Below are 16721 nucleotides of genomic sequence, written 5' to 3'. Positions count from 1 at the left end.
GCTCACAGCAGTGGCTGGAAGGACGGAGGCTGGCAAGGGACAACAGACTTCTGTCTCAGCATTCAATTTAGCAATGCGCCGACACTGCATCCTTGGTCTTTTAAAGGGATCGCGGCTGTGATGCCATGAAAAGTGACACATTGTGAAAGGGACATCGTAGGGAGCACAGAGTGTCCATTGGACTGCCCTCGGTGATGTATAACGGCTACATGTGCATGCATAGTGGAAGCGGTCGGCTCCGACTTTGTGCATGGTCACCGGCTGCCCCGGGGGAATCAAACAATTTAATTATTTGTGACTGCAGGAGTGCTTGCAAAACATTTAATATAATGATAATAACAATTCCTATTTGTAAAGCGCGAACATACCACCCCCTTAAGGCGTCGGGGAGATTAAGTGAAGTATTGCCCAAAGTAGGGTGACCAGATTTTCAAAACTAAAAACCGGGACGGGCACAAACATAGAAAAAGGACTAAATGTTCTGCTAGGTTTCAGGGATATATATATATATGTATATATATATATATATTTTAAGTTTCACAAGTTGCCTTTCTTGGAATGCACTCTCCAGCCGGACTTTTCAAAGCGCAGGGACACTCTTAGACGAAAGACAAATAAAATCATCCTGCATGCCTCGCCTGACGCGTTTCAGAGATAGACTCTTTCATCAGAGGCCACATGCTCTGCAGTGTTTGTTTCAAACTGCTCCAACTGATTATCCCCTCTTTAAGTCACATGCCCATCCGGGCTTCTGTAGTGTTGCATCACGGGAGTTGGAGTTCTCTTTAAACCCATGTGGGTCAGAAACACAAAAACACTTTTAATTTGTTAGCAGCATACCTTCTTTTGTTCAGCAAAATGTTCAGTCATCATGGAATGTCCCCAATTATAAAGCGTATCCTGCTGTTCCAACGTAGCGCTAAACTTTCTCAGGCCACAGGAATTGCAATGACTCAAGCAAAGGTGCACTCCCCGACCTGGCCTGGCCGGTTTAAATTAAGTTACATGTATGTATATATAAATACATTTTTTAAGAACACAAACATATATTTGTGTTCTTAAAACAAAATGTATTTTCACATTACCTCCCGTTCTGTGAAGAGCTCCAGGGTCCAGCTACTGCTGGGCCTGGCTTTGCCCTATGGCCTCTGCAGCCCTGATTCACACCTCATTAAATCCTGCTGTGCTGCTCAAGTGAGGCGAAGCAGGAGAGGTAAAGAACTGAACTTCTGCCGCCGTTTCCTGGAGGGCGGGTCGCAATGTGAGCCTGCATAACACTAATTAACTTGCAGGTTCACCCGACCCTTGCTTAAAAACCGGGACATTTCTTTTAATAACCCAGGCACTACCCAAAAACCCAGACATTTCTCCAATTTGGAGAAAAGTGTCGGGACACCGGGACACACCTCCAAAACCCCGGACCGTCCGGGGAAAACCGGGACGTCTGGTCACCCTAGCCCAAAGTCAAATGATGCTGAGCGGTGCTGCTGCTAGTGCCAGGGATCGAACCGTGAGCCCCAGGCTTCAGAGTCAGCTGCTCTGGCCTCTGCGCCACACCTCTCCAACATTTGTGCACTTCGCTTCTGCATATAGTGACCCAAGTTTGAGAATTTTAGTGGATACCTGTGCATTGGTGCATTTGTGATTTCAAGGCAAGTCAATAAAGTGCTCCAAAGTACATTTTTAAAATGATTTTTTCCTCAACTGGATTTCAGCCTTTACCCCATCGGTCACTTTGCCAAAATATGCCTGCCGGTTCCCTCAGTTTTTGATGGGCGCCTACTGTCTCTGAATTCATCGGCCATGTGCTCCGGTCAATGTTCATGTGGCTTGGTTGTGTTGTAGTTCGGTGTGGCACCCACACGCAAAAGCCTCCAGGGTGTTGTCAGAAGAGGTCTTCTCTCTGAAACAAGCATTGAAAATGCAATAGGTCTCGCCTTTAATTAAGTTAAAGCCATTTGCTTTGCTATACAATACCATTAGCAAAGCAAATCGCTTTAACTTAATCAAAAGCGAGACCTATTGCATTTTCAATGCTTTTTCATCTTTGGACCATAGGGACAAAAAAACTTGTGAAATTATGGTGTGCAAAAATGAAACGTATGCTTGTGTGTCCCTAGATGTCCATTCATGACTTGAAGATAGCAAGCAGTTTACACTTTTGAATCCTGGTAAGGCCAATTTAGCCTTTCATCCTTCTGAGGTCAGTGAGTTTAGTACCATTAAACTGGTTTTGGTAGTAACTTTCTTACAAGGCATAGAAACAGCAGAAGTGTGTTGAAAAAGCTACCTAAAATCTAATTAGTATTGTCCATAATTTATAATTTTTATACAGACATTTGTTTCAGGCATATTCTGTGCATATGAGCGATACGGAAGGCCAAGTTCCTTTATAAGAGCATGAAACTCAGAGGTGACTTTTAATACCCTTTTAATGTATGGCAGAAGGTATTTTATAGCTTATCATACAAAGTCATACCATCACACTTCCCATAAACCGTATACATCCTTGTTGTCTTGTGTTGTCAGATGAAATGATAGTATGGATGCATGCATGAAGATTACAATTTTGATCTGTAGTACACAATTAAATACACCAAAAAGCAGTTAGTAATCTGCTCCAAATATATCACAATCATCCTAATGAAAATCGGAAACCAAAAGAAAAAAATAAGTTGTGAACGGGTAGAAAAATGCAAAAAGATTCTATACTTCCTGTAATCCCCCATAGAATGCAACAAAAAATAAATTGCTATGATAGTTCCCTTCACGCTGATCAATGTTTACTTTACAAAAATGAAAAGGCATTGTTATTTACAATACCAAAAGCCCCACCAGCCTACTGACGGTTCGCAGCAGTCAGTCTGGACATCTGATGAGGACTGGCTCTGTAGCACCTTGCAGAATTACACACTGGAACCCCTATCTGCCTGTCACGTGACCCACCCCTCCCGCAGTCTGCTACATGCATTAGGCTCATCACTGAGCCGCAGACCCCCCGCACTTCACCCTTCTACAATGTGTGTAGGTGTGGAGAGCCACTAATATAGCTCGAGCTATCTAGGCGCTATACAGCCAGGCATTACAGATCCTGCGAGGAGTGGATGGACAGAGAGCGACACGACAGACAGCTCGTGAACATGAGGGACGAGAGACAGAGGGCGCTATGGACAGAGGAAGAGTATGAGAAGATAGAGCATGTGATGAAAGGAGGAGACAGGGAGAGAGGAGACAGATCCCATAACGGAGAGAGGAAGAGTACGAGGAGACAGAGCATGTGATGAAAGGAGGGATTGGAAGCTGAGAGACAGAGTGCGCTTTGGAGAGAGGAAGAGTACGAGAAGATAGCGCATGTGATGAAGGGAGGAAACAGGGAGAGGAGAGATCGAGCCCGCCACGGACAGAGGAAGACTATGAGGGGACAGAGTATAGGATGAAAGGAGGGACAGGGAGACGAGAGACCAAGCCCATGTCGGAGAGAGAAGAGTATAAAAAGACGGAGTCTCCCGTTGATGGTTGAGCATGTGATGAAAGGAAGGATAGGAAGCTGAGAGACATAGGGCGCTATGGAGAGAGGAAGAGTATGAGAAGATAACGGATGTGATGAAGGGAGGAAACAGGGAGAGGAGAGATCGAGCCCGCCACGGACAGAGGAAGACTATGAGGGGACAGAGCATAGGATGAAAGGAGGGACAGAGAGACGAGAGACCAAGCCCACGGCGGAGAGAGAAGAGTATAAAAAGACGGAGTCTCCCATTGATGGTTGTTAGGGAACCAGGATGCATGCTTGATAAGGCAGAAAGGAAGAAAGACTGTGAGACGAACAGAGAAGAAGGGATAAACTGGAATGTACAGTGGGAATCGCAAAAAAAGATGAGTACAAACGGGGGAAAATGGGGAGAAAATAAATAAAGTTGAACCAGTAACTGGCACCATGTTGAATTCCAGCATGTCATGGGGACGGGGGTAAAGCCTGGGCCCGGAAGTTGCTTAAAGAAGAGACACGTGGCTACACTACTATAACAAGGGAGGATACCTGGAGAAAAAAAACGGCAAGCTCGAGGGACAGACAACACGGCATTTTAGGACAAGTAAAGCACTCCAATTACGTTGGTCGAGTTTGCGCTTAATAGGAAAGGACGAGCCCTAAAAATATAATTTGTGGCATCACTCCCAAATAAATAAGGAGAGGAGGCAGTGGTGAAAGGTTTTGGTGGTCTGTTCAACATGGCATGTTGAGGGGAAGAAGCGCTGCATAGAGGAAACCAGGATTGACGCTTGTGCTGTTTAATGGGGGGCTGACGAGACGCATGGGGAGCAGCAGCCTTTGATGTGCCGGCCGGCCGGCCATGCAGTGAATAATTAGGGGAGGAGAAATGCCGGCCTGAGGCCGAGCGCAAAGCAACAGATGGCTTTGATGTGGAGGCAGGCAGCTCGGGCGAATTGAAGCGCGTTCACGAGACCTCATGCACTCGTTGAAAAAGGAGTGCATGAAGGAGGGAGGGAAGGAGAGACCAGATGGCTGGAGTGCAGACGGCCCATTCACGAAATGCAGTTTGCTAAACAAATTGTGCAAATGACTTCAGAGATGATGCGCCCATCTTTAATCAAATTAGACATGCGAAGAGTATTAAAATAACAACATGAGTGAAAACAGTACAGTAGCATCTTAATGACATAGTGAAAATGATGGGAGCGTTGGACAGAGATAATGGCCAATATTGTTCGTTGTATATAGTGCTGTTGTGGTGCCTGATGGCCACTTCAAAGCACTCTGAGACAGTGTAGGTTTTATTGCTAAGGGTTGCTTGGGTGGCTTTGCGCACTTTTGCATCATGCCCACGGGAGTTTGAAAAGGAAGTAACTTGAAGCAATGCTGTGCGTTACTTCGCTCCAGTCCGGTGCAGCTGAGTTGTGTGTGCCGAGCTTGCTTACGAACAGGTGAAGCTGGTGGGGGAAGCAGAGAAGGGGATAAAGAGAGAAGAAAACTGAGCAGGGAGGGTTTAGGAAAAAAGAGTGGAGGAGTGGGGCTGAAAAGGACGAGAGGTTGCGGTACGGAAGGAGAGGAGGGAGGTATGGTCCCACAGGAGAGGAGGAGAGCGAAAAAAAAAAGTGAAAGCAGGGGGAGAAATGTGAGACACGGCCTGGCTGCCAACATGCCCACGGGAGTTTGAGAAGGAAGTAACTTGAAGCAATGCTGTGCGTTACTTCGCGCCAGTCCGGGGCAGCTGAGTTGTGTGTGCCGAGCTTGTTTACGAACAGGAGAAGCTGGTGGGGGAAGCGGAGACGGGGAGAAAGAGAGAAGAAAGCTGAGCAGGGAGGGTTTAGGAAAACAGAGTCGAGGAGTGGGGCTGAAAAGGATGAGAGGTTGCGGTACGGAAGGAGAGGAGGGAGGCATGGTCCGACAGGAGAGGAGGAGAGCGAAAAGAAAAAGTGAAAGCAGGGGGATAAATGCGAGACACGGCCTGGCAGCCGCATCATGCCCATGGGAGTTTGAGAATGAAGTAACTTGAAGCAATGCTGTGCGTTACTTCGCGCCAGTCCGGGGCAGTTGAGTTGTGTGTGCCGAGCTTGTTTACGAACAGGAGAAGCTGGTGGGGGAAGCGGAGACGGGAAGAAAGAGAGAAGAAAGCTGAGCAGGGAAGGTTTAGGAAAACAGAGTGGAGGAGTGGGGCTGAAAAGGACGAGAGGTTGCGGTACGGAAGGAGAGGAGGGAGGCATGGTCCGACAGGAGAGGAGGAGAGCGTAAAAAACAAGGCAAGAAGGCAAGAAGAGGGAGAGGGGACATACAGCGAGAGAGAGGAGACAAAAAAGACTGCGGGAGCCCTGGCAATGGGATAGGGTGGAAGAGGGAGGGAAGCAAGAGAGAAGACGACTGAGAGGCGTTATTTGGAGGTAGAGCAGGAGGGGTGATTTTGCGAGGCTTCTGGCGGGGGGAGAAAGGAGGGGCAGCGGAATGCGTGCGAGGGGAGGAGAAGTGTGGCAGGCAGATGTGCGGCCTGGTGAGGGGGCGGGAATGCGAGCCTGGTGGGGGCAGGCGGATTAGGGAGATGCTCGTGCTTGTGTGGTCATGTGACCCGCTTTGTTGCCACGTGACCTCACATGCACTGTGAAGAAACGCCAGTGGTTTCACTAGCCGATCAAGCACTATAATTCTCCCCCATTTCCCATTGCTTCGCAATGGTAAAGGACGAGACCTAAAAACGAATATCGGTGCTTTCCATCTTGAATGGGAGCTCCTCATAGTATCAGTTATAAAAGACTAGAGTCGAGTAGACCACCATCTTTGGTTTAGAGTTGGAAGCCATTTTAATAAATTACAAACATTTGAGGCCTATGGTGCCGCGATTTCTTTTACTGTAAACACCACCAGAGATTTACAAGCACGCAGGGACACATGAAAGGGTGGCGTTCGTAAGGGTAACCGGGTACGGCTACCCTTGTAATGAGTGTGTTACCTCGCTCGAGTGAAACCGAATGGGGAAATAGTGACCCAGAGTGAAGGTCCCATTCTGACGTCACTTGTGGCAATGAGATCACAAAACAAAATTACTCTTGGTAGGTATTAAGAGGCAGCAGGAGTGTGATGGTCGGGAGAGATTCAACAGAGGGATTTGAGAAATGAGAATGGCAGATTAAAACTTAATGCTACTTAATAATATAGACTTTGTCTAAGCGTTAAAGTAGATCAAAGTGACTAGCAGTGTTGCCGAGCAGGAGGCTATGAATAATTAATTGAAATTTACCATGGAACTTCCCGGGTTCATTATATCTGGGAAACCTCCTATTAGACAGGTGCGTAGTTACATGTACAGTACCTTGAAGGTTGTTTGTCGCTGTCACCGGTGAGAAATCTGTCGCTTAGTTACGTGTCCCATCAGTCAGGAATCTGCTGATTAATTATATGTGTGCCATTGAAGAATGTGCCACTCAGGGGTACATATACCACCAATGAGAATAATGAGGGTTCGTTAAATGTGCTACGAACAAGGAATTCACTGCTTCTTTACAGCTGCCATCAGCGGGGATTGTGATGGTGCCCGGAGCCCCACCAGCAGGGGGTGATAGATTGCCATAGAAGCATTTACACTTTGAAGCCTGCAGGGGGCGCCATTCCATTTAATAATGTTAATTGTCTTGATTATGCACTCTACCGCCTCCTCAGTGACCTTGTTAAACTACGTCACCCGGAGGCAGATCTCGTTGTACAGTTGCCATTAATGGCTTACATTGGTTGTAGTCCTAATCTTCCGAATCTTGCTGACGAAGAATATATGTAATGCTTTAAACCCCTCAGTCATGAGATTCCTCATCAAAGGTCCAGGACAAGTGTAATTTGTGGATTTTAACAACTTGAATAATTGTTTAGAAGAGAGCCAAGCTTTCTTTATTTCTTTACTGAAGACATCTTTTTTGATGCAGAATTTCTTTTAATTTTTTTGTCCTGCTAAATGCTATTCTGTCCTGCAATTTTTCTAACAAAACCTTCGGTTATTGACTTTTTTTTGTCTGGTAAGGATGAGACTTTCGGAATTTAGTTTGAATCAATTTAAGTACAGTTGAAAACCATTTATTGGCCTTCTTTATGAACTTCAGCACTCAACAGGGGTGTCCCACTAAGGTCAGGAAGGCTGGTTCTTTGCCTAATGTGACTTGAATTTATACGCAGTGAATTGAAAAGGAACGTATTGATGCAATCAGCGTCGACCACAAATTCTGGGATGGGTCAGGCCCTCCTGCAGACATGATGGACACTACTTCTGTATAAGCACTTGATGGGGCTGTCTCATCATATGTTTTCCTGAAACCTTATGCTTAGGGTACCATTAATATAGTTGCGCGTAATATATGTTAGATTATAATACATAGTGAAGTGATCCAAACAGCCATATGGTGGATTACGATATTCTTCTGCAGAATGTCACGGTGGTATCGGTAACACCTACAGTGGGAGAGGTGTGGCGCAGCGGCCAGGGCGACTGACGCTGGAATCTGGGGACCACGGTTCGATCCCCGGCTCCGGCGGCAGGTTAGCCCAGCACCATGTGACTCTGGGCAATAGCTCACTTAATCTTCCCGAAGGCCCCCAGCGCCTACAGACCCTTACGGGTGATTGTGCGCTTTACAAATGTGGACTGTCCTACCCCCAGCTAAAGTAGCTGTGTTTGACACAAGTTGTGTTATGCTGTGTTGTGATGTTGTGTTATGCTGTGTTGTGTTATGTTGTGTCATTTTATGTGTATTTGTATACCGCACAGCTCACCCGGGAGGGTATCCTGGCCCCGTAGCCGGAGCTGTATGGCCCGAGCCAGGGTCGGGGCTTGGTGTAGAGCCGGGTTTTCAGTCTCTTATGGAATTCAAGAACTGAGGAGGAGGCGGCTCTGATGTGCTGGGCCTGGTCCTCCTTCTAGGCTTTAGGAGCGAGGTAGGAGAGCACACGACCGCCGGATCTTGTTCTGCGTAAGCGGGCAGGTATACGCGAGTAGGAATTCGACTGAGCGGAGGTGCCTTGTTGGAGTGCGGAAGTTAATGCGGTTATTGAGGTGTGTGCGGGAATGTTGTGAACGGCTTTTTGTGTGTGTGGGGAGTTTGAAGAGTGCTCATTTGTGGATTGGGAGCCAGTGGAGCTCTTTGAGATGCAGCGTGATGTGAGTGTGAGGGGGGACGCAGAGGGTGAGCCTGGCCGCTGAGTTTTTTATGGTGCTTATTCTTCTGGTCAGTGCAGCGTTGATTCCAGCATAGAGTGTGTTGCTGTAGTCCAGCTTGTTTGATAGGCTGCCAGCTGCGACTTGAAAAAACCGCTAATTAGCTCATAAAAAATATGTAAGGGAAAACCCTGACACTGCTGCTGAAGGGTGTGGAGCCAAGCATAGTGAAATAGACCCAGAAGGAGAAATGATGGGGCAGAGACAGAGAGAAAAGGCATGGAGAAAGACGCAATGGGATGAAAAGAAAGAAGAAAAGGTGAAAAGAAGGAAGGGTTAAATGAAGGTCAGACAGGTAAAAGAAGGAAGTGCAAAACAATAGAAGGATGGATGGAAGGATGAAGGAATCAATGGATGGAAGGACAAAAGGATGTATAGAATGGTGGAAAGCTACAGCTGGCAGGCTACAGCCTTCCACCATTCTCAAATTCCCAAATGGGTGAAAGAATGGATGGATGGATGGATGAAACGATGGATGGAAGGGTGAAAGGATGAGGGATGGATGCAAGGAAATAGATATCAGTTGATGAATGGAAAGATAAAAAGTGCATGGATAGAATGGTGAAAGCTTTATGAAAGAGTGAAAGAAAGGATGGAAGCATGCAAGGATGAAAGGAACAATTGATAGAACAAAGGGTAAAAGGATGGATGGATGGCATAGCGAAAGGAAAGATTGAAACATACATGGATGAATGGGTGGAATGATGGAAGGTTGGGAGGATGGATGCAAGGATAAAGGCATCAGTTGATGGATGGAAGGGTTAAAGGTGGATGGAATGGAACGGTGAAAGGCAGGGTGAAAGGTGAAAGGAGGGATTGAGCATACGTGGATGGATGGGTGAAACAATGTATAGATGGAAGGATGCAAATGTGAAAGATTGGGTTGTGGATCGATAGATAAAAGGAAGGGTGAAAGGATATAATAATTAAAAATGGATTGATGCATAGAAGCAATGAATAACATTTTTTTTTTGCAGAGTTTTATATAGCGCGAACTTGACCCGAATCGGGTATCACAGCGCTTTACATAGCAGCAGTTGTGTTGCATGAGGACACACATTCATTTTGTTAGGCAGGAGAAATTAAGTGATTTGCCCAGAATCACAGAATGTTCAGCGTCATTGCCGAGACTCAAACCCAGTTCCCCAGCTCCGAGGTCGACCACCCTAGCCGTTAGGCCAACTTCTCTCCAGCCGCGGCCCGTGGAGGGAGTTCGGTGGGGCAGGGAGGCAGTGCGGGGGAGGGGCAGGGTGGAGGGTGGTAAACAACGGAATATGGATAATTGCAGGTAAGTAAACAATTTAATAAATAAAATGAATTTCGTAGCGCTCGCTGCATCGCGCGCTGCATCGTGCGCTACGAAATTCATTTTATTTATTAAATTGTTTACTTACCTGCAATTATCCATATTCCGTTGTTTATCACCCTCCACCCTGCCCCTCCCCCTCCCCCGCACCACCTCCCTGGCCCACCGAACTCCATTACGGGCCGTAGCTGCTCCTCTTCCCAAAGTTGTAAGGGTGAATGTATGGACAGAAAGATTGAAGGAAGGCTGTAGATGAAAGGAAGGAGAGTTAGAATGGTAAAGGGTGGGTTGACGGAGTGGTGAAAGGATAGATTAATTCTTAGGTCGCACCAGGTAACTAGCTGGAACAGAAAGCTCATGCTGGGATCTATGTCCAGATGCTTGTATATAATCCAATTTAACCCGCTTAGACCCAAGTAGGGAGGTGTACAGGCTTTACGATCCGTGTCTGGCTTCTCCTACATCAAACGTAGGCAGCGTGCTACCACCGCACCGTACGCCTTACTGTACTGCTTAGATGAATAAAGGGCAGTTGAGGTGCTGTTTTTCAGACACAGTGGCCACCGAGGACTGAGCTGGGGCGGGTTTACAGTCCTTTCGCGTCTCACTCGTGTTCCAGACGTTAAGTGAAAACAACATTTCTCATAGGAGACTGAAAGTTACATTTAAAACAGTGGCGGCTCCTCTGCTAAGGCGGAGGAGCGTCGCCCCACTGCTTTATGCAGTTTAAGAAAAGGAAAAATAAAAGAAAGACAACTTGAGGTTATTATCATTTTATTTTTTCCTGTTGCGGCATCTTTGTGGGGGAGTTTGCTCTCAAAGCAGGAGGAGTAGTGGTTTGCACTCCCTATGTGAGCATGAGTGATTGGCCGACCCGTCATGAGCACATAGCATGTTCTCCATGCAGGCTGCATTACAGCCTGTGTGGAGAACATGGCCACCCCTCCAGCCCCTGGCTCAGACCAATCACAACGCTGCATTGCCACATTGTGATTGGCCGCGAGGAGCGTGGGAGCCCTGGTGATTCCTGCTTCCACCACGAAGCCAGGAAGAGGATACAGGAGAGGCGGCGGCAGCCAGCCAGCCAGGAGGAAAGTTATAATTTTTTTTTAACCCAAACCCCTCTGCACCTGCCCCACTGCTGCTTCCAGGTAGCAGCTGCCACTGATTTAAAAGTGTCAAAGCACAAAAAGGTCCAATCTTAAAAACAACAAGAGCTGGAGGGAAATAGCTAATGCCGAGATCTTCACATGTGGGCACGGGGTACCAAGTTCCCACCCCCTGGCTCGCCACAAAGTGCATGCAGTATTTCCCCAAAGAACAAGCCATGGTGTGCTCCTCCCTCATCAGCCTGTGGGCTCTTGTGTCTTGTTTTAATTTCATGTTGTCCGACGGTTCACGGAAAACTTTCCCAGGTAAGAACAGGAGAGAGCTGTTGGTGTTTGTATCATGAACCGTCTTCTTGAGGTCGGTGAGCTACAAGCCAGACAAAGGATTGTGTCCATCCATTGGCATAGCAAGGAGGGGCATGAGTTTTGGGGGCGGTGGCTTCCTCCCGCTCTTACCTACAATGCAGCCGTCGCTGAGCGGCAATCGCAGAATCTCACCAGCACATCGGCTCTGCATTGTGGGCGGCTAAAGCAGGGACCGCCACTGGCGGCCACAGGGCTAACCACACCTCCATCCAGGCATGCCCCAGTGATGCTGCGGCATCCTACAGTACTCATAGCCTGTTTCATGCACAGGGAGTGCCCACACACCACAGCTGATGCACACGGAGGCCCCTTGATCATGTCATCTGTGAAAGGCCAGCGTGGGAGGGAGTCTGTCTCTTACCTTGATGTATGTGCATGTATGAGACTGGATGTCTCAGAGTCGTTGGCGCCTTGTCCAGAATGTCTACATGCAGTGGTCGAAGTGGGGAAAAAAAAGTAGGGGAACTGTGGGTGGTGACTCAGGGGGCGGGAACAGACAAAGATTTGATCAGTGGGCGGAGTCAGGGGTGTGGCTAGAAATAGCAACACATTCCATTTTTAGTACGTTTACATTTCACTGACCAGTTACAGCTTATAACGTTATTTCATTCAATCAATGGATAAACATGTTTATTTGAGGTTTAATTAAGGAAAAAGCAAACAGTCATAGGGAATACAGGTTTATGTAAAGCGTGTGAAATATAAGCAGGAACAACATGTTCCCTTAATGCTTTTACTCTCATTGTTCAGAAATCCATGAGTATTTTTTGTCTCAAACGTTGAGGACATGAATACGGGGCTCCTCCTTTACACATGTGTTAAGCAGGGCTCAGAAGAGAAAGGGACTGTCAGGAGAATCTAGACTCACGGAAACCCACAAAGGCTCCTTCATATTCATGTCAGCCAGCTAGCTGCTCAATCATAATATAGCAAAAAGAACAACTGGTGGACAGAATGCAGAACAATATCATACGTTCACCCCAGTACAGAGATCTGGGGCCTAAATCCATCGTTTTTTTGCTCACCATGCCATTCCAGTTTGGACCCAGCCATATGCAAATCAGTCTTGATCCTACGCCCAATGGGACCAGTCCAGCCCGAACTGCCAGGCCATATGTATGCAAGTGTCCTTTCATTCGGGAAGTGAACACAAAGCAGTACCCACTGAACTATGCACATAAAATATTGCTCTTTGATATGCATGGTACACGTTCTTTCCAGCAGGCCTATTACCCCTCTGCGCTAACTTAGGTGAGTAAAACAGCTACTAGACAAAACATGCTCCCATCTCTCTCCAGAAGGTACATTGATCACCAAAGTTAGCTTGGCACTTGTATTGTTGACCGAAAGCTGCTGAATATACAAAGAACTTTGCAGTGTTTTTAAAACTCCTGCACTTGTACAAAACCGGCCCCCCCAAACTAAACTGGCCCCCTACCCTTCCAGTCGCCCAGGGAAACGCCTGATGCCTGGAATGGCCAGTCCCGCATTGTTACCTTTTTCAATGCAGTACTGCAGATATGTATGCTTATTAGATATGGATCACTATGTTTCAAGTTTAGGGTGCACAGTTTGTTAAACTAGTTTGTGTGCCTCCCTGCACCACAGCATCCTCTACACAGATGATTTTACACTCCTTGTCCTGGAATCCACTGCTAATCAAGGGCCGATATTGCATTGTCAACAGTCTGCTCTGCTCTGTTGTGTCACCAGTTAATTCACAGTTGGCTGATGGCCCTTTCAGTGTTGCTTTGCAGGCCCCTAGATAGAAGGGAAGGGGGAGGAGGTTGTGGGCACTGCAGAGTAGGGTGGCCAACTGGCATGGGTGCAAATTTAGAATGGGGAATGTAAAAGTTCAGGACAAGGGGTCAAAATTCAGGACAAAAATTAAGGACAGGAGGTCAAAATTCAGGACAAAAATTCAGGGCAACAGGTATGCTTTGCAAACACATCAGTGGATGTTATTATGCAATAGTATATAAATAAATAGGCAAGGAACATAAGTACAAGTCACTTCTCCTGCCCTGTCACTTTCTCCTGCCCCGTCACTGCTCCTTCCTGTTCACTGCTCCTGCCCCGTCACTACTCCTGCCCGTTCACTACTCCTGCCCGTTCACTGCTCCTGCCCATTATCTGTTCCTGCCCATTATCTGCTCCTACTCGTTATCTACTCCTGCTCATGCCTAATCACTTCTCCTGCCCATCACCTCTCCTGCCCCGTCACTTCTCCTGCCCGTCACTTCTCCTGCCCGTCACCTCTCCTGCCCCGTCACTTCTCCTGCACCGTCACTTCTCCTGCCCCGTCACTTCTCCTGCCCCGTCACTTCTCCTGCCCCGTTCACCGCTCCTGCCCTGTTCACCGCTCCTGCCCTGTTCATCGCTCCTGCCCTGTTCACCGCTCCTGCCCTGTTCACCGCTCATGCCCTGTTCACCGCTCATGTCCTGATCACCGTTCATGCCCTATGACTGCTCCTGCTCATGCCTAATCACTGCTTCTGCCCAGTCAACTCTCCTGCCCGGTCACCTCTCCTGCCCCGTCACTTCTCCTGCCCCGTCCCTTCTCCTGCCCCGTCACTTCTCCTGCCCCGTCACCTCTCCTGCCCCGTCACTTCTCCTGCCCCGTCACTTCTCCTGCCCCGTCACTTCTCCTGCCCGTCACTTCTCCTGCCCGTCACCTCTCCTGCCCCGTCACTTCTCCTGCCCCGTCACTTCTCCTGCCCCGTCACTTCTCCTGCCCCGTCACTTCTCCTGCCCCGTCACTTCTCCTGCCCTGTTCACCGCTCCTGCCCTGTTCACCGCTCCTGCCCTGTTCACCGCTCCTGCCCTGTTCACCGCTCCTGCCCTGATCACCGTTCATGCCCTATGACTGCTCCTGCTCATGCCTAATCACTGCTTCTGCCCAGTCAACTCTCCTGCCCGGTCACCTCTCCTGCCCCGTCACTTCTCCTGCCCCGTCCCTTCTCCTGCCCCGTCACTTCTCCTGCCCCGTCACCTCTCCTGCCCCGTCACTTCTCCTGCCCCGTCACTTCTCCTGCCCCGTCACTTCTCCTGCCCCGTCACTGCTCCTGCCCCGTCACTGCTCCTGCCCTGTTCCCCGCTCCTGCCCCGTTCACCGCTCCTGCCCTGTTCACCGCTCCTGCCCTGTTCACCGCTCCTGCCCTGTTCACCGCTCCTGCCCTGTTCACCGCTCCTGCCCTGTTCACCGCTCATGCCCTGTTCACCGCTCATGCCCTGATCACCGCTCATGCCCTATGACTGCTCCTGCTCATGCCAAATCACTGCTTCTGCCCAGTCACCTCTCCTGCCTGGTCACCTCTCCTGCCCGGTCACCTCTCCTGCCCGGTCACCTCTCCTGCCCGGTCACTTCTCCTGCCCAGTCACCACTCCTGCCCGGTTACCACTCCTGCCCACTCACATCTCCTTTCCTTTTGCCTCTCCTGCCCCATTACGTCACCTGTCCGTCACGTCACCTGCCCGTCACTTCTACTGCCCTGTCGCTTTTCCTGCCCTGTCACCTCTCCTGCCCTGTCGCCTGTCCTGCCGCCTCTCATGCCCTGTCGCCTCTCCTGCCCCGTCACTGCTCCTGCCCCATCACTGCTCCTGCCCCCTCGCTTCTCCTGCCCTGTTCACCGTTCCTGCCCCGATCACCGCTCCTGCCCCATTCACCGCTCCTGCCCGGTCACTTCTCCTGCCCGGTCACCACTCCTGCCCGGTCACCACTCCTGCCCGGTCACCACTCCTGCCCGGTCACCACTCCCGCCCGGTCACCACTCCTGCCCACTCACCTCTCCTTTCCTGTTGCCTCTCCTGCCCCGTCACTGCTCCTGCCCCGTCACTGCTTCTGCCCCGTCACTGCTTCTGCCCCGTCACTGCTCCTGCCCCGTCACTGCTTCTGCCCCGTCACTGCTCCTGCCCTTTCACTGCTTCTGTCCAGTCAGTACTCCTGCTTATGCACGATCAACGCTCCTGCCTCGTCAATTTCCCTACCCCCTCCCTTCTCCTGCCCTGTTCACCACTCATGCCCTGTTCACTGCTCATGCCCTGATCACCTCTCATGCCTTATGACTGCTCCTGCTCCTGCTCATGCCTAATCACTGCTTCTGCCCAGTAACCTCTCCTGCCCGGTCACCACTCCCGCCCGGTCACCACTCCCGCCCGGTCACCACTCGCGCCCGGTCACCACTCGCGCCCGGTCACCAGTCGCGCCCGGTCACCACTCGCGCCCGGTCACCACTTGCGCCCGATCACCACTTGCGCCAGGTCACCACTTGCGTCCGGTCACCACTCGCACCCGGTCACCACTCGCACCCGGTCACCACTCTTGCCCACTCACCTCTCCTTTCCTGTTGCCTCTCCTGCCCAGTCACTGCTCCTGCCCCGTCACTGCTCCTGCCCTGTCACTTCTCCAACGCTTTCACTTCTCCTGCCCATTACTTCTTCTGCCCGGTCACCTCCCTTGCCCCATTACCTCTCCTTTCCTGTCGCCTCTTCTGTCCCGTCACTATTCCTGCCCTGTTCACTCTGTGTACAACATGGACAAATTACACAAGGGGGCAAGTTCCCCAGAGTACTCTATTTGGGGAAAGCTCCTCTGTCATTACTAACTCTGACCTCATTGCAAACAGGAAAGAAAACGCGTTGTACCACAAATTCCCTGCGTGTGCGTCTTCCACCGGACTGCGTTAACACCTGGCGTGCATCGTGTTAGAGGTTTTTTTGTAAGCTTGAACAATAAGGGCACTTTGTAAACTGTGGTATATTTGGAGGATCTGGACTAGAGGTTTTTACAGAAGACATATTATATCTTGAAAAACGATCGATTTAATTCACTGATGACGCAGTATCCTAAAAGTGAAAAGGTCTTCACACCAGGACACTCAAAGGAGGGGGATTTGTCTCGCAGAACACTGTCCCTCAATCTCCAGATCCACAAAAGATCGGCACACCATCGTCAAAGGCAGAGGGCGGGCGCATTGTCATTCGAAAGAGGCTAATCAGCCTCAATCAGAATGACAATGGGCTGCCCACGGTCTGTGGAGCTGAGGGAGGGGCTGCTGCAGCCTCTGGAGTTCACCAGAGAAGTGCGAGCAGCCCCTGGAAGCTGAATGAAAAAGTTATTGTTAAGTAGGCCTATTCTTGCCGTCCCGGGACGATTTTTTTAAAGAAAGAAGTAGTGGAACGGACTGAAATAGTTTCTAAAAGTAGGGGCACCCGTGCCCTTCCGTCCCCGCCCAC

The 16721-nt window shown here is 49.4% G+C and overlaps 1 protein-coding gene across 1 annotated transcript in view; it reads left to right on the top strand.

Moving 5' to 3' along the window:
- LRRC75A (leucine rich repeat containing 75A) overlaps nucleotides 1-16721 on the top strand; it is a 1113006-nt gene that overhangs the window by 369073 nt on the left and 727212 nt on the right. The gene's annotated exons all lie outside the window — the stretch shown is intronic.

The sequence above is a fragment of the Lissotriton helveticus genome, chromosome 3_1, assembly GCF_964261635.1.
Source record: "Lissotriton helveticus chromosome 3_1, aLisHel1.1, whole genome shotgun sequence".
Classification (NCBI taxonomy): domain Eukaryota; kingdom Metazoa; phylum Chordata; class Amphibia; order Caudata; family Salamandridae; genus Lissotriton; species Lissotriton helveticus.
This window is presented reverse-complemented; position numbering and strand designations above follow the sequence as displayed.